Source organism: Diabrotica undecimpunctata, chromosome 9 (genome assembly GCF_040954645.1).
Source record: "Diabrotica undecimpunctata isolate CICGRU chromosome 9, icDiaUnde3, whole genome shotgun sequence".
Classification (NCBI taxonomy): domain Eukaryota; kingdom Metazoa; phylum Arthropoda; class Insecta; order Coleoptera; family Chrysomelidae; genus Diabrotica; species Diabrotica undecimpunctata.
In genome coordinates, this window is record NC_092811.1 from 25,945,575 (window position 1) to 25,968,275 (window position 22,701).

General features: G+C 34.4%; 1 protein-coding gene across 7 annotated transcripts in view; it reads right to left on the bottom strand.

Moving 5' to 3' along the window:
- The window catches only part of LOC140449704 (serine/threonine-protein kinase MARK2-like), a 473,378-nt gene that overhangs the window by 260,607 nt on the left and 190,070 nt on the right, over window positions 1-22,701 (bottom strand). The window contains exon 1 of one of the 7 annotated variants that reach the window (XM_072543020.1): window positions 4,104-4,300. The exons of 5 other annotated variants lie outside the window; for them this stretch is intronic. The gene's annotated coding sequence lies outside the window, so the exon portion shown is untranslated. Of the gene's footprint in view, window positions 1-4,098; window positions 4,301-22,701 lie in introns of those variants that run through there. One more of the 7 variants, XM_072543019.1, reaches the window with a different exon arrangement.

Consider the following 22,701-nt stretch of genomic DNA (forward strand, 5'->3'; position numbering starts at 1 on the left):
ATATAAGAGAAACGGCAAATCTGGCAACATTGCAAATATCAAATATGGAATCTCCGTATCCCAAAAATTTACGAGATAATTGGCCGTTTCCAGACTTTTGGGCCACTCTGTATATACCAAAAAACAATTTTACAAGATCACTAAGATATGAAAAAATATGTTCGCTTTGGATTTCACACAAATTAACTGAAGACCAAAATAAGATCGCTATTTTAAAGCCTCCTATAGTTTCTAATTCACCTATTTTCCAACTTTGTCCTTATATATCGACACTGATTATAATTCATCGACCTACACGATGAAGGTAAATCGCAAAATTATTGATTCGCGATAAATATTCAATCAAATCACCAAATCCTTAATCAAGGTATCAAATAAACATTTTCACATATAAGACAAAAGTCTAAAGAAAAAAGACGCGCAGAAGATTCGAGCCAAATGCTTAGGATATTCAGTGAATCGATCAAATTCTAATAACTCAGCGAATACTAATGTAGTATTCCAATAATGTTAAATAGTGATAATCGATTACCTAGAGAATGATGAATACAAAATTAGACTTGCTAATGCTTTGTTTCCTTGAAATCAGTTACGTGGAACATGTGGATTTTTTTGCCAAATAAAGGAATGTGCTCGTATAAAGTTACTTTTCCAAGGTTTTCTTTGTTTCTGTAGTTTAAAATTGATAACAAATAAAGAAACCACTAACTTTCAGTCTAATGAAAAATTATATGATTAATATGGTTCATTTATCTTATTATTGAGTCTAATTTAGATTTTCGTTTTTTTTTTCTACTGCATCTCACTGACTTTTATTGTACTTTTTAATTCAGTTGTGAAGTATGCACGTGACTTTCTCGTATCAGGAACAGCGATAGTTTTTATATCCGGGCTAGAACAAGTCACCTAAGATTTCCATAAAAATGGTACAAATAAAAACATTGCACAGGTCCGGGGATTCAGTAATTTTAGCCCCGAAGAATTACAAACAATACATTTCAAAAACATAAAAGAAAGCACACAGTCATTTAGACCAAAATTGACAATATGCAAAGACAAGGACGGAGAACTACTAACAGAGAAACAAAAAATTATAATGAGATGGAAAGAATACTTTGAGGAAAACCTAAATGAAGACAATGGAAATGATCAAAGGAGACAATATATTTTACGGCAGAGCAGCACATTGAAAATCCGAGTTATGAAGAAGTGAAGAAGAATTGTTGAAATATGGTGGACCCGATCTCTGGGGAAGAATCCATTACGTGATAAGGTATGGACTAAGGACCAAATGCCGAAGGTATGAACAGTTGGTCTTATACAGCCAATATATAAAAAAAGGAGATAAGAGGGAATGCCAGAATTACAGACCAATTACATTGCTAAATGTAATATACAAAATTCTTTCTGGCATTATCTATGTTGCTTAACAACAATATTTAATACTTTTATTTAATTTTGTATTATATTATTATATCACACTGTATATTAGTTTAGATTTATAAAATTATTTTGTACCATCTAATAATCTGTACGGCGCCGATAGCTTGCACTCAAATAACTTTCTAGACATAAGCTTCTAAAATCGCAAAAGAATCATAACAATGAAAGGATTAATGATTTCCAAATTATCGGTTTGAGTCATTCGAAAATTTCCAACACTAACGAAAGTTGAAACATACCCTTCTCAGGTAGTTTCTACCAATGAAAGGAGAGTCGAAGGTAATTTTAAATGTAAACATATCCTTTATATACGTCGAGGGGGTCAGGCGGAGATTTCTGAATGTTAGAAACGATTACGAGCCGAGTGATTGAAGGGAATAAGTGGACATCAGTTCGAATCCAGCATTGGATGAGCGCTAGGCTCTTGTTCGCGCTAATTTTGCTCTTGTTATCGGCGTCCAAAATACGTTGTGGAAATTGTTTAAATAGACTTGTTAAAACGTTATTTGCGAAACTTTCATGTGTCCCAGTTTTCTGGGCGGTCCTTCAAAGAAGTATATAAAGTGAACCTATTTCCCTAAGGACAAAACTTGTTCCCAAGGGAAAAAACCAGCGTCCTATGACTGGTGCGTGAAACAAAGGCATCAGGACAAACACACCTGCACCTTCGCTCAATCTATACTAAATTGTCAGAATACTCCGAAAATATAATTGGTGATTATCAAAATGGATTCAGACCAAATAAAGCCACTACAGACAACATATTCATACTTAGAACAATACCAGAGAAAGCTTATGAATACGACATAGAACTATATAATATGTATAAAGACTTTAAACAAGCTTTTGATAGTGTGAAAAGAGACAAAATGCTGGAAGACCTTCGAAATCTAGGTATACCAAAAAACTATATCAGCCTCATAAAAATGACGTTGCAGGGTTCAAAAGCCGCAGTTAGAGTAGATGGAGAACTGTCTCCCTTGTTTGGCATCAACATGGGGGTGAGACAGAGAGACGCACTTTCAACCATGCTGTTCAACCTAGTTCTTGAAGCAGTCATCAGAAAAACCAATGTAACAGCCATATAAACACCAAAACAGTACAAATTACTGCATATGCAGCCGATGTCGCCATTATTAGTAGAAGCAAGATACGACTAATAGAAACGTTCAAGGAAATTGATTCTGAAGCAAAAAAAAAAGAGGGCGTAAAATAAACGAAACAAAAACTAAGTACATGATCATCAAAAGAATACCTGAGAATGAAAATAATGTAGCAATAGACAACTATACTATTGAACGTGTGGATGTCTTCACATATCTGGGCACAGAAATCAATCAGAAGAATTCCGTAAGTAGCGAAATTAATGCACGTACTTCCAGTGGAAATCGTACATACTATGCTAATAAAAGATTGATGACATTAGACAAAAGAACCAAAATGACTATCTAGAGAACTTTGATTAGACTCGTAGTAACTTATGGTTATGAAACCTGGGTAATGGCGAAAAAAGAGGAAGCCTAACTCAAGAGAGAAAGATACTGAGAAAAGAATATGGCCCGGTGCAAGAGGAAGACGGCACATGGAGAATCAGGAGAAACGACGAGGTTAATGAACTGAATGAAGGGTATAACATTATAAGATTTGTGAAAAGTCAAAGACTGTCATGGCTGAGACATGTTCAGCGACAAGAAGACACGAAGACGACCTTAAAACCATGAATATAAGACAATGGAGGAGAAGGGCTCAAGAGAGATCTGAATGGAAGGACATAGCCCGACAGGCAAAGACCTGTCCAGGGTTCTGGTGCCAAAAGAAGAAGAATATTTATTGTGTACTTAATTATCATGGGAGTGTCCGCATAATATACATAATTAAATGTCATGAATAAACAAAAATAGCAAATGGAATGAATAAGGTGTAGAATAGCACGATCTTCCTATAGTTTCTCGGTAAATAGTATATTATTCAATAAATATGACTTTTTCTTCTGTTTCTAAGATTTACAAGAACTGAAATGAGGTGACGACTGTTTGAGCCAGCACCGGACAAACTTATTGATGCTCTATCGAGCTCAAATTTGACTTTTTTTGCCGGTGAGTTGAATGTTCCAAATGTAAGGTTGTAGCATACTTTCTTCCACCGCGTCCAAAATATTATTGATTCGAGAAGTAATACTGCAGACAGTGAATCGTCTCGTGATAATAAGATCATTTTTGGTTTTCATTTTTATAGACAACACTGTACATTGAATATAACGTTTAATCTCCGAGATTGTTTTTATAATATTATAATATAAAACAAATATAAATAAAAATTACAGCTTTCTCGTGAGCTGAATACAACCCATTTTATTATTCTAAGTCAACTAGATAAGTAATGCCATTTAGTCAAAAAAAAAACGTTAAAATTACTGCATTTAATTCATTATAGCATTAAACGTAGAATAACGGAAATATTTTCTATCAGCAGTGACAGAGATGATTTCTTCATCATGCATTAATGATTTCAATTCTAAAAATAATAAAACGTTTTATGATATGTCAATTTTTATCATGAGCTCATTATTAATAAACATATATACTAGTTTACCAATTACTATTAATATCCTTTATCGAACGTATAAACACTAACTAGATTAATAAAAAAACGCACTTTGCCTCACTAAAAAAGTCACCACCACAACGGATACCATCCGCATACAAAAACACAACCCTGCCGCACCGCTAAAATCTCGGAAGCAAAAAAACACGCCTTTGCACCAGATCTACCGCCGCGACGGACTTATCACAGAATACAGAATCCGGCACGGAATATTCGACTTGCCGGTCGGTGGCAGCAAAAGCAGAAAAACAATCGACGAATGAAGCGCGATGCGATGGTGCTGCTGCCGCCGCTGTTAGCATGCTCTCTAGCGCGTCAATCGAGCTAGCAGAACAGGAGTGTGTGCGTGCACCTTCGGTCAGAACGCATGGGGTGGGTTCGCGAACTGCGCGTTGCCAGATATTAAGGACAAGAAAGTAAAGACGACTGATTAGCTCAGACATAGGGCGAAAATATATACATAAGCGTCACAGACACCCCCAAATAAGTACTAAGAGAAAAATAATGAAAGAAAGCAAACAAATAATAAGAAAAATTGGAGAACTTAATATTTTCTCCTACTGGCTTTTTAAGGCTATACAATTTTGTTAATTGGAATAAACTCTACTTCTCAGCTAATATCAAAATTACAGTTATCAATGTTAAAGGTTTGTCCCATGTTTTTGCGAATATCTGCTTAGAATTATGGGCCGTATGTGGCATATTATTATGTGGTAGTCCAAAGTCACCTGCATATGCTCAATTTGGGTACAGATTTATTAAACACCCCGGTTGTTCAGTTCTGCATCTCTTATGACTTTCTCTAGCACGTAATTTTGAAAAAGGGGGCAGGGCAGGGCATGTCAGCGCACCCTTTGTTTCCATCCTCAGTTGGTATTAAAATTCTTCAGCATCGCAATTTTTGATTTTTCTTTTTATATGATTTTTGAACATTCTCATCCTTACCAACCTTCTCTGTTCAACGGGAACTCTAAGTGTTGTATTGTCTCACACAAATGTTTTGCATTGCGAAATCTTAATAAAAAGATGGTGAGGTGTGAGAAATGATGATAATTACCAAAGAAATTTAATAAAAAAAGCTAGAGTCAGTGGTACTGCGTATACAGATTATAAAGGCCAGATGGTTCCTGCCAGGCAAATCGGAGGTGCTCACAAGTTAAATAATATACATTGAATAGCCTAGGTATGAAAATATGTAGAAGGAAAAAGAGCGAAATGTTGAGTAGAAAAATACAACAAATTACAGATTATAATAACAGAAGAGAGACTAGAAAATTTTACAAGGAAACCAAGCAATACACCCAATGATACATGACTATATCAACAGTTTACAAGGACAAAAATGGGGCAATTACCAGCGAGAAAGAGGAAATAATGAAAAGGTGGAAGGAGCATTTTCAAGAGCTGTTAAATCCACAAAAAGAACAAAACGAAGATGAAGAAATAATTCACCACACAGCAGAACAACTAGTTGAGCAACCAACATTGGAAGAAACGATAAACGTCATAAAACATCTAAAAAATAACAAAGCACCTGGCACAGATGGAATAACTGCAGAACTGATAAAGAATGGTGGACATGCGCTATGGAGGCGTGTCCATAAACTAATCGACCACATACGGACACTAGAAGCCATCCCAGAAGATTGGAATTATACTTCCTATGTACAAAGGGGGAGACAAACGACTCTGCAAAAATTATAGGGGCATAACAGTTTTAAATGTCGTCTACAAGATATTATCAGGAATTATATACGGCCGCCTGGAATCGTTTTCGGATGAGATGATTGGTGAATACCAATGTGGCTTCAGACCAGAGAGGTCAACTATAGACCAAATACATATGTTAAGAGGTATACATGAAAAATGTGTTGAATATAACATACCTATTTACAACTTGTATATCGATTTCAAACAGGCGTTTGATGGAGTAGATCGACAAAAGATGTTAAAGCAACTATCTATGTTAGGGATATCCAATAAGTTGGTTAAACTTATACAAATGACTCTGGAGGGTTCAAAAGCTATGGTGAGAATAGATGGAGATATGACGCAGGCCTTTGATATTGAAAATGGAGTTAGACAAGGTGATGCCTTATCAACAACACTTTTTAATCTAACTTTAGAAGCTGTTGACTGGATATAAACGGCTGTATTAATACAAGATCAATGCAAATATGCGCCTATGCGGATGATGTTGCCATAATAAGCTGCAACAAAAGAGTATTAAGCGAAAAAGTTATAGAACTGAAACGAGAAGCTGCTACGTTTGGTCTATATATAAATGAAAGCAAAACAAAATATTTGGAGTGCACAAAATCGAATCAACATGAGAATCTGAAGGTAGACAACCATACCTACAAATATGCCTCCACTTTTCCCTACCTAGGCTCAATAATAAATGACAACATCAGTCAAGAAATACAAGCACGGATTCTTAGCGGTAACAAGTGCTTTTATGCATACAAAGACTTAATGAAAAGTAAGTTACTGAATCGTGAGTCTAAGCTTAGAATCTACAAAACAGTAATTAGACCAGTGGTCACATACGGATGTGAAACGTGGACCTTCTCAACCACTGATGAAAATCAACTGAGAATATTTGAGCGCAAAATACTAATGAAGATATTTGGACCAACCCAATGCAGCGATGATTCGTGGAGAATTAAAATGAACCACGAGCTGGATGAACTAATGCAGAGCGCAGATATTGTTAGATTTGTAAAATCACAAGATTAAACTGGTTTGATCACCTAGAAAGAATGCCAAATAATCGAGCTGTAAAAGTAGTCCAGAGATGGAAGCCCCAAGGAAACACAACAAGAGGAAGGCCCCGTAAAAGATGGATAGACGACGTAGAGAGGGATCTTAAAACCATGAACATCAGGCAGTGGCGAAGGAAAGTATCCGACAGGGCAGAATGGAAGAACATTGTTAAGCAGGCCAAGACTCACAAAGGGTTGTAGCGCTATTAAAAGAAGAAGATTGAATAGTCTAGGTATATAGATGCGTTACTTTTTAGATGTAAAATGCAGTGTTTTACTAAGCTAAACGATGAGCAAAAGCACATATGGTATTTGAGGATTTCTACAAAATGCAAAACAAGGATGAACAGGATATATATATATTCAAGGCCTGATACATCAGAAAAATGTTGCAAAACGAAGAAGCCAGAAAAATGAAAACAATAAATTAAGGTAAGTATCTTTTGATAATTTTATTCGCGTTGAAGATTTGGACGTAAAAGTGTGTTTTAGGACTTTTTTAAATTTGCATTCTGTATCTGTACGTAAACGTGGCAAAAATATTAAATAGGCAATGCCAGAAGATCAAAACATATTATTTCGTCAGCAAAGCTACCCAGTAAAAGAAAGTCACTATTCGGAAAAAGAATATAAATATCTAGATAGTAGGCTTAAAATAAAAATTAAAATTATATACGAAATGTTTAGATCCAAGTATCCAGAAACGAAAATTAAATACAGCTATTATTATACATTTTTTTGCGAAAACTTTACTTTGAAATTGGACCGCCCTCAAACAGACACATGGGTAAAATGTGAAGAGTTGAATTTAAAAATCAAAAGTCCCTCTCTGGGAGATGTCTCAAAAACAGTGGCTGTTGCAGAATTGTTGGTACACAAAAAAAGGGCCAACAAGTTTTATACGAATTTAAAGGATACTGTTAAAGAGTGTCACGATAGGAACGACGTGGTAGGGCTCGCATTTGACTATGTGCAAAATGTTCATCTACCACATATACCTATACAAGATCCCCATTACTGTGGGCTACGCTTATGGACGACCTACTTAATACACTGTCCAGGGAGGGTTTTTACTGTCTGGGTTATGCGGACGATTTGGTAATTGTAGTCCGAGGACGCTTTACCAAAATAATTTCGGAGAGACTTCAAGTCGCTCTGAGGATGGTGGACAGCTGGTGTGAGGAAGAAGGCCTGAAGGTTAACCCCAAAAAAACATCTGTTGTTCCCTTCACCAGAAAAAGAGCACTGCAAATCTTACAGCCACTAGTGCTCAAGGGAGTAGAAATCCCATTCACAAGTCAGGCCAAGTACTTAGGTGTAATATTCGACCAGAGGCTGACATGGAATGCACACATTCAGAAAGTCACACAGAAGGCCACTATGGCCCTGAACACATGTAGACGAATGTGTGGTAAGAATTGGGGGTTAAATCCTAAAATGAACCTCTGGTTGTACACAAGGGTTATAAGGCCCATGATAACTTATGGTTCAGTGGCGTGGTGGAACAAAACGCAACAGTCCGGGGCGATTCGATTGCTCAGTAGCACACAAAGGCTTGCATGCTTGAGTGTTACAGGAGCCATGAGAACAGCCCCAACGGACGCGCTAGAAGTTCTGCTAAACCTACCACCTCTGCATATATACATACAGAGTGAAGCCAGATCAACAGTACATCGGTTGATCCAAGGCCAAGCTCCAATAAGTATGATGCAGGGAGCTGATAACTTAAGGCTATACCAGGACATAAAGGCAGACCCCGTTCTAGGAATGCCTGTAGACCGAATGGTTACGAGGTATAGTTTTAACAAAAATTTCCAAATTACAATACCAAAAAGAGAGGACTGGGAAACTGGTCCGCCGCTAACAGCAAACTCAATATGGTATACGGACGGCTCCAAAACGGATACAGGTACGGGGGCTGGAATATATGGCATAAAACCAAGGACGGAAGTCCGGGTATGTCTAAGAACATACGCGACCGTATTTCAAGCCGAATTAGCTGCTATACACAGGTGCGCTATGGAACTAATCGGCCGAAATGTAGATAACGACTCCATCGTTATCTATTCGGATAGTCAAGCGGCTCTAAAGGCTCTCAGTTCGGTACAGGTCGATTCATGGCTGGTATGGAACTGTTTGGATGTCCTCTCTCAGGTGGGAAGTCAAAACAGGTTGACACTTGCCTGGGTGCCGGGACATAAGGGTCATCGTGGCAACGGGAAGGCCGATGAATTGGCCCGAGAAGGCGCATCTACGCCACTGGTTGGTCCGGAACCCTTCTTTGGAATCGCAAATACAATAAAAAGGGCAGCCATACACAAATAGGTGCAACAGAAGTCTCTTGAGTGGTGGAACAACTCACCAGGACAGAGGCAGGCCAGTTCATCAAAGGACATTCGGCTAAATTTACAGCAGACTTACTTTCGCACAGACGCAGGACTGTCAGAATGATAGTAGGTCTGCTCACTGGGCACTGTAGACTCAATAGACACTTGATTCTCATAGGTCTGACAGAAGAGGACACCTGTCGTTTCTGTCTGGAAGAAGAGGAAACCGCTCTACACGTTCTGTGCCATTGCGAAGGTCTCGCACGAGTGCGGTTTCTAGAACTCTGAGAGGAAAAACCGGAAGCACCAGGCTACATGAAAAGGCCACTATCAAGGCTGTTGAGTCTCATTAAGAGGACCAAGCTAGATGAAGTGCTTTAAAATAAGGGGGAAACACAATAGATCTGCAACGGTCGCAGTGTATCAGGCTCTATTGGCCGCCCCATTTTCTACATTCTACATTCTACCTGTACAAGAAGTCTTCTACCCAACTAACGGTTAATGTATTTTACATACATAATCTTAAAACAGAAAATTCTTTTTTCTATATTTATCACGAAGGACAGGCCAATAAGAGCAATAACGAAGTATGCACCTTTTTGCTTGATTATATAAAAAATTATATACCACCCAACATAAAAAAGTTGAAACTTTTTTGTGACAACTGGCCTGGGCAAAATAAGAAACACACTATTATAATATTGTATTTGGTCCTTACAGATATGAGGCGCTTCGATAAAATTGAACAGTATTTTCCCATTAGAGGACACTACTTCTTGCCCTGTGACAGCGATTTCGGCGCCACAAAAAATTTGACAGAATATTTGAAATTCGCACAGAAATTATTATTAATTCAAGTGATAAAAGCAAGTTTACTGTAAAAAAAGTTCAAACTAGTGAGATTCTTGATTTTCAGCAATGGTGACCTAAGTATTATATAAAGACAAGCCTGTCCACTGAATCTTAACAAATAAATGTTTCTCGATCGCAAAAAACTTATTGTGTAATTTCGACCTTTAACCAGTATGTATATAGCTCTGAAAATCCAGGTTATGTAAGGGCATCGGAATATATTAATATCATTTTTGGTGTTAATCACTTCCATTTGGCTTTACCGAAACACAGCAGCCAAGAAATCCAAAACCAAAGCATCTTAATAGAACTGAATAGCCTTTGTTTTCGATTTTGTTTTAAACTTTGTAAGAATAATGTTTTATTTCATTTTTGTATTATATTATTTCTTTAATTTTGGTTATATATTTTTATGGTATACATGGTATATGGTACAATAAAATTACTATATTATAGGATTATATAAAAACCTAAAAATTTAAATTTGATTTACAAAATGTATATTTCTAGAAAGGACCTAAGTTAATTTTTTTGAAAAATCTGTCCAATAAAGAAAATCCAAAATTCTAGATTGAATATCAGGTTAAAAAATAAACAACATTTTTCTGTTTTTCTCATAACTTGAAAATATCACTTAGTCCCTAAGAAACAATCGATTCATATATATATATATATATATATATATATATATATATATATATATATATTACTCTCCAAAATTAACGCACCACCTAAAATGGACCATGAATTTAAAACTATATTTCTTCTGAAGCCTTAATTGGATTTCCATGATTTATTTTTCACATTGTAGGTATATTTCTAGTTAATGACTATATTAATGTTTTTTAAGAAATGTCAACGTTTTACTTATATACAGGGTGTAAAAATAAAGTTGTGTTTTTTCATCTAATTTTGCAACACCCGGTGGAATGTATTAGAAACAAACGCTACATGTTATGAATATTTTAAGATCGCTTCATTCTTTGTTCACATTTTGGTAAAATAATCATTACGATACGTTTATTATCAAAAAAGAGTTTGTGTGTTCAAAGCATTGCGTGGATTTTTTACTCTCCAAAATTAACGCCCGACCTCAACTTTACCATAATTATTAAGCTATTTTTCTTGTGTATCCTTGATTGGATTTCAATAATTTTTTTTGCTCATTGCAGACCTATTTCTACGTAATTACGGTATTATTGTTTTCTGGGAGGTGTCAACATTTCACCTAGATACGGGGTGTAAAAATAAATTTGATTTTTTATCTTATTTTGCAACACCCTGTGGAATTTACTTAAAGCAAATGCTACATCTTAATCTTAATACTTTAAAAAAGTTTCATTTTTTTTCAACATTTTCGTAAAAAAATCATCGATATCTTTATCAAAAAATAAAAGTACGTTCAAAGTGTAACGTGACTTTATTGAATTGTAAAAATTCAACATTCAATTTCAAGAAATCTGAGCCAAGATGAATGTGTTCAGGCAATTACTTTAGCTGATGTAGGCTTAAGTTATCATGAAATAGGCTTGAGGTTAGGGGTATTTCATATTACAATATCACGAGTTATTCAACGTTTTCGAGAAACAAACGACCATACGAAACGGCGTGGATAAGGAAAAGAAAAACTTACAACACCACGACAAGATCAGTTTATCAGGCTTCGTGCTATAAGAGAACGTTTTCTCACAATGAGACATTCACAAATACAAGTGAAAAATGTTCATAATATTCAAATTAGTAGAAACACTATATAAAGGCGTCTCGCTGAACAAGATCTGCAAATAAGGACACCAGTCAGAGCTTTAAACGTAAATCATTGTAGAAGTAGATTACAATTTGCCAGAGAGCACCTTGACTGAAATGTTGATGACTGTAAGTACGTGTTGTTCACTGATGAATCGTGGTATTGCTTATATAGTTCAGTGTGAGAGTTAATCAACGGCCAAGAGAACGCTATGCACAGTGTAATATACGACCTATTACTTTATTCAATGGTGGATCTGTAATGGTTTGGGGAGGAATATCTCTTACAGCGCAAACGAACCTTGTTGCTTTACGAAGAGATTTCTTAACAGGTGAAAGGTATATTAGACATTTTGTCTAACCATGTAGTTTCATTTGCTCTTTACATAGGAAATAATTTTCTTTTAATGAGAATTTGTGTCTCCTGTCTATCTTGACGACATAGAAGTTATTGTGAGAGAAGAAGAAAGGGCAATTGTTAAAAAATATTTAGGTTATTTTTTCTTAGGCTTTATTTGTATTAAATTTCAATAAAGTTGATGTAAGTAATGTTTTCTTTGCTTTAAATGTTGATAAAAACTTGTTACATTTGAAGTGCTGTATAATCTTTGATAATAGAGATATCGAAATAATTTTTTCACGAAAATCTTAAGAAAGAACAAATTTATCTCAAAATAATAATAAGATGTAGCGTTTATTTCTAATACATTCCACAGGGTGTTGCAAAAAAACGATGAAAAAACACAACTTTACTTTTACACCCCGTATACGGGTGAAACGTTGATATTTTTCAGAAAACATTAATAAATTGATTTCCTAGGAATAGACCTATAATATGAAAAAAACATCATCAAAACCTAATCATTCGTTCAGAAGAAAAATAGCTTCAAACTTTTGGTACATTTAAGGTGGTGCGTTAATTTTGGGCATTAGTATATATATATATATATATATATATATATATATATATATATATATATATATATATATATATATATATATATATATATATATATATATATATATATATATATATATATTCGGAACTCTCGTTTTCAAATCAAACTGTATTATTAAGAACTATCATATCTCTTTAACGCCAAAGCCTCCACTGACGCTTCTGCCGACAATATAAATCCTGCAAGATATAAAACGTTCCTATAGTTCTTTTTTACACACGAGTACACTCAATAATTTACACTTTTAAAACACCGTTTTCATATTTGATGTTTCTGATCACGTTCTTGTGCATTCGAAATTTAGGCGCGTCCCAAAAAACGCGAAAGGAAACGTTTTATTATTTTTTCTACAAGGAAAATATCGACGATGGTAAGTAACATAGCGGTACGAAAAAATAGGCTAGCTATCGCGGGTTCGGTAGAAAACGTGAGTGCATTGAGTGTGAGTGTAGAGATGAGATACAACTGCTCAATACGTTGTAACGGTCTAGGGCGAAATATCAATAATAGGCGATGTTACGCAAAAATATGGAAAGAAACATAGGACATAGTAACACTAACAATAAGAAAAGAAGTAACGAGACTCATTGAATTTTCAACATCGAGAAACATGGTTATTAGTATTACTCAATTGCCGCATAAAGCTATAGATACGCAAACAAATGTCGAGTTTACCTGATGGAACTAGGAAAAATCAAATTAGGCACACAAGTAGTTTTGTTAGATGTAAGAAGCTATCGGGGAGCAGATGTAGATACGGACCAATATTTGGTTTTAGCAAAAATTAAGCAAGGCTAAAAAATGTATCCCACAAGTACCAACGAAAGAGAAACCAGACTTAAAAAAAATGGAGAAATAGAATGGCAGTACCAAGAAAAACTGGTGAATAGATTGAATAGCCTTAGAAAACTTCGATGGCACTGACATAGCGAGCGATAGGTGGGACAAACTTGTGACAAACATCAAGAATACCTCCTTGGAAAATCTATGGAAAAGAAAAAAGTCAACAACAAGCAATGATTTAACGACAAATGCGTAGTAAGGATGACCTTATATCCAAGAAGTGCAAACAAAGTGTGCCTCTATTGGTAAGGGTACATCACAAGCAATATGGGAGCCTATTAAACGTTCTATAACAACACCAATTAATCGCCCAAAGGTAAAAAATCCAGTAAAACAAAAACACTGGATAACAGATGAAACCCTTAAAATAATTGAAAATAGAAGAAATCTTTGTCAAAGTGGTGTATATGGTGAAAAAAGTCACTTTCATGCGGAAAGAGTCAGTTTTAGAGACCTCAACAAAGAAACAAAATAAGATGCAAGGCTGATAAACAACAATACTATTATAATACATGCAAAGAAATTGAGAGCCATGATCAAAACCGTCATCCATCGTCAAATTTTGTTCATATCTAACCAATGATGTAATTAATCAAATCGGTCCCATACCGTAAGTACCATCTTCTGTTTTTATAAAACTTCTTCAAAACGCTATTGTATTTACTTATTTCCTAACTATAAAAAATATTCATTGTTGTCTTTGCTTTTTGGTGACTCTTTTACCGATAACAGTTATTTTGCACCACATGCCACCTCTACAAGTAACAGTTTCGTTTTCTTGTTCGTGGTTCACAAGGCTGTTTACGGAAGCAACATGTTCTGCCAAGTGTGACGGGGCATAAGGAAATAATGCAAAATTTCTAGTTACAACTTCAAACCGATATTTTATTAGGTGTGGGCAATGCGCTGATTTCATGAATCATTTGGTTCAAATCTACCGTGACAGTTTCTCCAACACCAAAGTTTCGTTAAAGAGCAAAATGGGATCAATCAGTGTATATCGTTAATAAATACAGTAAAATTTATTACTCTATTTATATCTGAAACAAATGCCAATTACTTGAATTATATTATCAACATAAATTTTCTCCATTGTTTGGCCATCTTCGTCACTCTTATAGAAATAAATGTGCAGCCAAAGTTGTCAACACAATATTTTGGAATAGTATCAATTAGCTTCGTTGAGAAAACGAGACCTTACAAATGATTCTCTTTATTTCTATATAAAATTAATTGGTTTATAATAATTATAAATTGGTAACTAAAGTCGCTATCACATGTTATTAACATTATGTATCAAATAGCTTCGTTGACAGATGACATGACGTACGAAGTATGACGTCAAAGCTGCCATTTCGGGAAACGGCTGAGATTACAATGTTACCATAAAATTTTAACATTATTTACTATCAGAATCAAACTAGTTGCGTCAAATGATTTCAAAGAAATTAACAATTATCCTGCTTGTAACATAAAGCGATAATTATGACAAGATGAAAAGATCTTAGATAAACTTAAAAAGTACTTGTGACCGATCCTTATATTATAACAAATATAAATTTAAAACCTTTCAACAGCACTGGCGAAGACCTGTGATCGCCAAATAAACCATACATCTCAATAGACTCTGTTATTTCCCTATGGCATGCCACTTGACTGCAGCCCCTCCAGCTACAACCCAAAAATTGTCTTGAAAACTCATAATCTTTTCAGCAAGCTTTCAATCGTCGAATGGTTCAGTTCACAAGATATCTTTATAAACCTACAAACCCATAAATCGTTTAATTTAACGAGTGGATTTCCTACAGCAAAAACCATATTGCGACGAAATAACATTTCGGTAGCTTTATACAGTCTTCCAATACGGACGGACAGGTAGCTTTATACAGTCTTCCAATACGGACGGACAATACTACTTGACAGTTGGTAGAGGTTATATTGTTAAAGCTTCTGTTTTGTCAAATCACCGTGGATGGATCTAGCGTATAGCAACATGCGCAAATGATAAAATTGTCGTTATCAAGATGAGTGTTCGGGAAACGTCCCGAGCGCTTCGCTCAGTTACGGTCGCCATAATCGTCGATTTGCAGTTTGATGGATAAATTTGATACCACTGGTTCAGTAATTAATCAATTAACACTCATACGACGAAAACATACCACTATTCAACATATGTGGAGAACTTCTGTAACGAAAAACAGCTCAGGTAGTCAAAGAAAAGGTGGCAATAAGCTGATCGTATACATGGACATTACAAAGGTCTCGTTGTCCAGAATCAGTAGCGTCATCAGGATATCTTCTTCTTCTTCTTCAAGTGCCTTCTCCGCGGCGAAGGTCGGCAATAATCATAGCTATTCGGACTTTTGAGATCAGAATATGAGTCATTGATAGATAACACAGTGCTGCAATTTAAAAAAAAAATTGCTCGATGACTGAGAAGTGAAAGGTGTTTTAGAACTCGTTTACCGTGTTCATTCTCAATCTACCAGCGGATTTTCCCCATCACGTACAAATTTTTCACAAATCGCCATCTAATTTTTGTACAAAGACAGGTTTGCTATAGTGGCCATGCTTAATAAATTAAAATATTAGGACGAAGTTAATAAAAAATCATTGGATACAAGTTACAAACTGACTCTATTATCTACAATCATTAGATAAATTAATATAATGTTAGTTGCCATTAAGTCAACAAAAAATTCTTGAGTTTCTAGATGTAGATTCCTCGGGATTACAGCCTCTTTTGAGGTTCCAGAGGTAGTATTCCACCTGTCTTGATAACGTTGCTCCATTAATTTAATATGTTCATGGAATCTCTCCCCTGTTCTTAGCTGTAAACTCCTAAATTATCGGGGAAATAGTCTAGGTGTGAGTGAAGAAAATGAAGATTTACACTCATAAGACAACCGGTTTTGGAAACATCTCAACAAGCCCTTGACTTCTTGATAATTGGGATTTTTTTGGTTCCCAAGAAACCCGTTAACAACTGATTTGAAGCCCCTCCATGCATTTTTTCATTAGTATCCTTGCATTTTCCAAAGCCAGTGTCAATCATTAATTGGCGAATTTGAGGACCCACAAAAATTCCAGCTTTTATTTTCTCAGAAGTTATCTTAAGAAACTTCTTACCCAAATACTAAAAACATGATTTATCCTGATTTAACGCTTTCACGGATTGTTTCATGACACCCAGTTTAGTAATGAACTGTTTACGGCATTCTGTAAGTGTTAACTTTTGAAATTTCCACAAATTAACGAATTGTTTTTCTCGTATTTACTATTTTCCAAGAGCATTTTCATATTGTCGTTCGTTTCTTTTAAACGAACGGAGTGAACCGTTGGAATTGAAGCATATTTGTTTCCATTATGTAAAAGACAGGTTTAGGAAAATAGAACGCTACACTTTAAAACATGATAATAGTCGAAAATGTATGCTTATAGCGTTTTAAGAAGAATTCTAACTCAATTTGTTCGAAACAAATCAAAATATCATAGCCCGTGGCGAAGTACCTTAAAAAGCAAAACAATTGCATCGACTGGTTTGATTAGACATTACATTTTTTGTGTTACCATAGATATTATTATAAATGATTAACGTTCAAAGCTGTATGAAACAAATAACGACAAAAGTCGTGGTTTGACCAAGAAAAAATGTTTTAACATGGTAATTTACCCATAAGTGGAGTTAAAGTATCCATTGGTGAATCTAGCGAAAGAGGGACTACGTTGAGAAATAACTACATTTTTTAACCCTTTACTGGTCCGGTGTCACCCCACAGTCACGCTTCATAACTAAATTATATTTTTCGGTTTATATCTATTTCTATAAAACTTTATTATTGGCAACAATGGCTAAAGACATCTGCTGAATATTATCTTAAAAGTAGACTCTCAATGTGCAGAAAACTGGAAGCATTTGAGCTGTGGCTATATCGGAGAATACTTAAGATCCCGTGGACTGACCGAGTCACAAATGAGGAGGTCCTCAGAAGAATGAATAAGAACCGAGAGGTAGTGACCACCATCAAATCTCGAAAGTTATAATTCTTCCGACATATTATGCGAAATGAATCCAGATATGCTCTCCTTCAAGCTATTATGCAAGGAAAAATATTTTTAAAACGAGGTCCAGGAAGAAGAAGAACATCTTGGTTAAAGAACCTCAGGATCTGGTTCAATACAACATCTGTGCAGCTTTTCCGAGCTGCTGCAGATAAGATAAAGATTGCCTTGATGATTGCCAACATTCGTAACGGATAGGCACATCAAGAAGAAGAAGAAGACTCTCAATAGATGCTGGACTGTTCATGTAACTGTTAACAGTACAGCAGATTTTAAAAATATGGCTGTCCATCGGAAAAAGTTAGTTAAGGTGACAGTTATTTTTAAGAAACTCTTTTAAAATGGTATCATAAAGATTTTTCTGGCGATAGTGATTGACATACTGTACCAGAAACTTATAATTTTTATTCAGTGATACGAGTTCGGAGTTAACAAAGAAAGAAAGCAGTGGTTTATAGATTCAGATTCAAGATTTATTTGGTGATGGAGATAGAAATATTGATATTAAAAAAGAACATAATGTATGGTAAGAATAGGTACAGGTACCTACTATAACTCAAAAGTTTGTCCCTCGTTCAAACCTAGAAAACACAACATTCTGATAAAAGTACCTACGCTAAAAGCAAAGACTAGGGCGCTGGAAGAAGCTGCTGATCCATTATCGATTTGAAATTTGTTATTTTGTGATAATATGTTAGAAAATATTGTTCTGCACTGCATACACACAAAACACAAGTGTTAAATAAAAAAAGCTTCTTGCTAGGTCGGAATTATCACAGCTCTCTCGTAATAACTGGTCATTTTGGCGTATCTCGTGAATGTTCTTATAAAAGCGTATTTCTAATAAACTTAACGAATTTGGAAAATTTGAAAAAGATTCCACGCCACTTCACTCGTTCGATGAGTTCAAAACGAATGCCGAAACGGAAAATAAAAAAAATCAATTCAAACATTTACATTTTCATTTACACCAAACATTCATGAATATTCGGCATTGAACACATTTTCCATTTCCTTTTCGCCGGTTTATTTTCAGGGAATTTATTTGATAACCGTACGTCAGAGGTTATTTGAATGGGTATTCGTTTCAACGTTCCGCGTCTTTTCACTTCAATGTGAATACTTTAGTTTGGATTGAATAATGATGGAATTAGGTATTGTTCAAATATTTATTTAATAAAAGTATTCATTGCAAAATGGATAGGCGTGAAAATGTTTGCACACCAAAATTTTACTGTATTCCGAAAATATCTTTGAAAAAGTTGCTGAAGATGCAGACTTTTATATTTTTAGTTTTAAGAAAAAAGTTATTATTTATAGAAAGTTCTTAATGATCTAAAACCTAGAATACAATCATCAGATATCAATTTTTTTAGTCATATACGCGGGTTGTCAAAAAATATGAATTTTATTTATGCAAAATCTACAATTCATATTTTTTGACAAACCCCGTATATGACTGAAAAAATTTAATATTTGATGATTATATTTTAGGTTTTAGAACATGCAGAACGTTTTATAAAGAATAACTTTTTTTCATAAAACTGACTTAATTGGATAGTATACGGAGCCAAGTTTTATATTCTTTTTTAATTTATCTATTGTACTTTTCTCTTAATTTATAATCATTTTGAAAAATACTGAAAACTATGACATAATTGCCCAAACTGAGACATGGCTGAATGAAGGTATTTTTGATTCTGAACTTTTCGACAATAGGTATATAGTGTTTAGGAAAGATAGGTCAGACCATAGGCTGCGAGGTGGAGGAGTACTTTTAGCAATAAAAAATGAACTATCTTATGAACTTATTAATGTTACCTGTGATAGTGATTGTGTAATACTTAAGATAAATTTAAAAAACTTTACCTTTATATTTCCGTTGTGTATTTTATACCTAAAGCTGATGTTTTGATGTATGAAAATTATTTTAATTTGTTTTAGAATATTTTATTATCAAAAAACTCAAATGTGATGTTACTAGGAGATTTCAATTTACCACATTTTAATGAACAAGAAGGCACAGTGGTAAAAATTTGAATTCGGTTTAGCCAGGTAGAAATCGTTTGATTTCTCTTTTTGTTATTAGATGGCGTAGTTACGTCCGTAAATAGTTATTTTGATAACTATTGGTCTACGACGGGATAGATTTTGTTTCGATTCAGAGCAGTGGCTATACCGCTCCGAGGAGACCTAAAGAGTTCGAAATACGTATAAGCGGCTTGCCGCTGCCCTGTATCGAAACAAAAATCTAATACCGTCATTATATTTTGAGTTTATTTACTTAAGCGTACCCAAGAGTAGGTTAAAGATAACTAACCTAGATCTATTCTCTTCAAATTACTATAGAAAAATATCACCAATAAACAATATGTTAAAAATTTGTAATAAAGTATTTAATAGACTGACTCATGTGAATATATTTAATGTAAAAAGCTGTGAACTTAAGACATTGCTTGCTCATCAGCACTAGGTTTAAGGGGTTTATTGTATTTTTTTCTTATTGTATTATTAATGTTCGTTTCTTTCATTAATTTATTGTATTTGTTTGTCTTACAACATTTTACATGTAATTAGTATTAGTCTATAGTGTTTGTAAGGTGTCTAAATAAATGAATAAATTTTGCTTTCTATTTAATTTGAAATACTGACAAGAATTACAAAATTTTATTTCATTTTGCTACATACAACCTAACCTCCATCAAAATCCTAAAAACCGCACGATTGACAGATATACTTCAAATATCTCATAAACCACAGTCCCCTACAGCAAACAATTTTTATTTTTAGAACTTGTTTTCAATATTTCCCCCTTAGTTTCCACGAATATCTTCTAAGGATTGGTTCAAGAATCCTTAGAAATATCGTGGGCTTTGATTTGCTTTCCTTTTCTTGAGTTTCCGCTTAAAGCTTTCAGATTTAAAAAAGAAGGATATCACCATCAGATATCTCTGTTACGGTATATGGTTTGGAATAAAGTGACAGTGTTCGTGTACGATGCGTTTTGACGTGTGTGTAATATACGTATCGTTTTATTGATATGTGTAGGTTTTGTAGCAATACAGGAAAAATGGGAAATACATATTTATCTTCTTGGAAAATTTAAGATATAATTTTATATACTTAATATGAAAATGGACGTTTTAAATAAAAATATGAAAATGGGAGCACAAAATAAAATTATTATTATATAAATAGTTTTTTTTACGGAAAAAAAGGAAGGCAAAGGAAGTACTGAAAAAACTGTGATCTTGTGTTTAATAGCCGAAGAAACTTGTTAGAGTTAACGTTTCAAGAAAAAATCTTAAATTCTTTTAGGTTACATAAATTCAAGTTTTTCATAATGTACTCGCTTGGCTTGAAATGACCTTGACTTTATATTTCAGGCGTCTAAATGCAAAACCCGACAAGTCACATGTTTTTCGATTTTAAAATTTATCGTCATTCTACTCGTAATATAAACGGCTAGCTGTATAGTTTTAATATAAAAGTCTACATCTTACATGAAATATTCAGGATACAAATCAAACTCTAGATGCAAAACGCGAAGAAAAACAAGCTCTCCACAGCCGACTTCGGGTGCAAACACGGACATGTTCAAGTTAACCAATACTGAAGTTAAATCCAGGTCCTTCAAATCAAAATGAAGATAGCAGTGTTCGAGAAGGGCGGCTAAGAAGACGAAGAAAGTTAGAGAAATTAAATAAGGAAATATTAAGTTTGAAAATGCGATTAAAGATTGAAGAGAATAAGAAACTGAAATACAAACAAAAAGTAAAGCGACTAAAATCGAAGTATGAAAACACAAAGCCCACTCCTATAAGAAATGTAGAAAATTTGTTGGAAAAGCAAAAAGTTAGCCCTGCAGTTAAAAGAAGACTAGTATTTGGAGAGGTCCTAAAAAACAATAACCAGAAAACTATAAAGAAAAAAGTACGTTTAAAGAAAAACGTTTGTTTTGGAATAATGTGTTTGGGCAAAAAGTAACAAAATTTAAAAAAAAAAGTCAGCTACAACAAGAAGTATCGTGCTTTGTTAGAAATAAAATTGGCAATAAGAAGAGAATAGAAAAGCTTAATAAAATAAGACATCTTGTCCGCTCATTTCTTGAAAATGATGAATGTAGTAGATTGTGTCCTGGTAAATTTGATTATGTACGACGTAACAAAATCAAAAAACAAAAAAGAGTATTAAACGACACACTGAAAAATTACCATAAGATATTTTTAAGCAAACACAACATCAAAATATCCTATGCGACCTTTTGCAGATGTCGACCATTGTGGATCGTACAACCGTCTGTTGCTAAATGTGACACATGTTTGTGCATTTTACATACTAATTTTACCTTGATTGTCAGAAAATTAAAGATTTTTGGCATGATTTCTGAAAATACTCCTCAAGAAGTTTACAAAGGTATAAGTTGTCCTGGAAACACAGTTGATGAAAAGTGCCTGGAACGCTCCTGTTTGAAATGCAAAGAATTGTCTGTTCAAATAAAGTTAAATGATTTAGAAACTAAAGATACAATAGTGTATGAAAAGTGGGTAACGAGAAAGGTTGAACTTGTTATCAAAGGGCAATCGAAGATTTGCAACAAAACTGTAAAGGAAAAATTTAGGACAACTAAGAATGAACTGGCAAATCTCTTTCATCAAGAACTTAAACCTTTTTTAGTCCACATCAGAAACATTATTCATCAACAAAGAACAATAAAAGCTATTAAAACAAATTTACGGTCTGACGAAGTTTTAATACATTTAGATTTTTCTGAGAATTACAATTGCAAGTACAATGAAGAAGTACAATCCGCTCATTTCGGGGGATCAAAGCCCCAACTTTCACTCCACACAGTAGTTACTTACTATTTAAATGAAGATAGCAAGTTAGCTAAAACAAGTCTTTGTACAATATCCGACAATTTACGTCATGATCCCATTGCTATTATGGGTCATTTAGAGCCTGTGGTTAACGAATTAAAAACCAAATTAAAGAGAATTAATTCAGTCCACTTTTTAAGCGATGGTCCGACCACTCAGTATCGCAACAGGAAAATGATGTGGCTCGTAGCAGCATATTTGCCAAAATTGCTGGATTTTG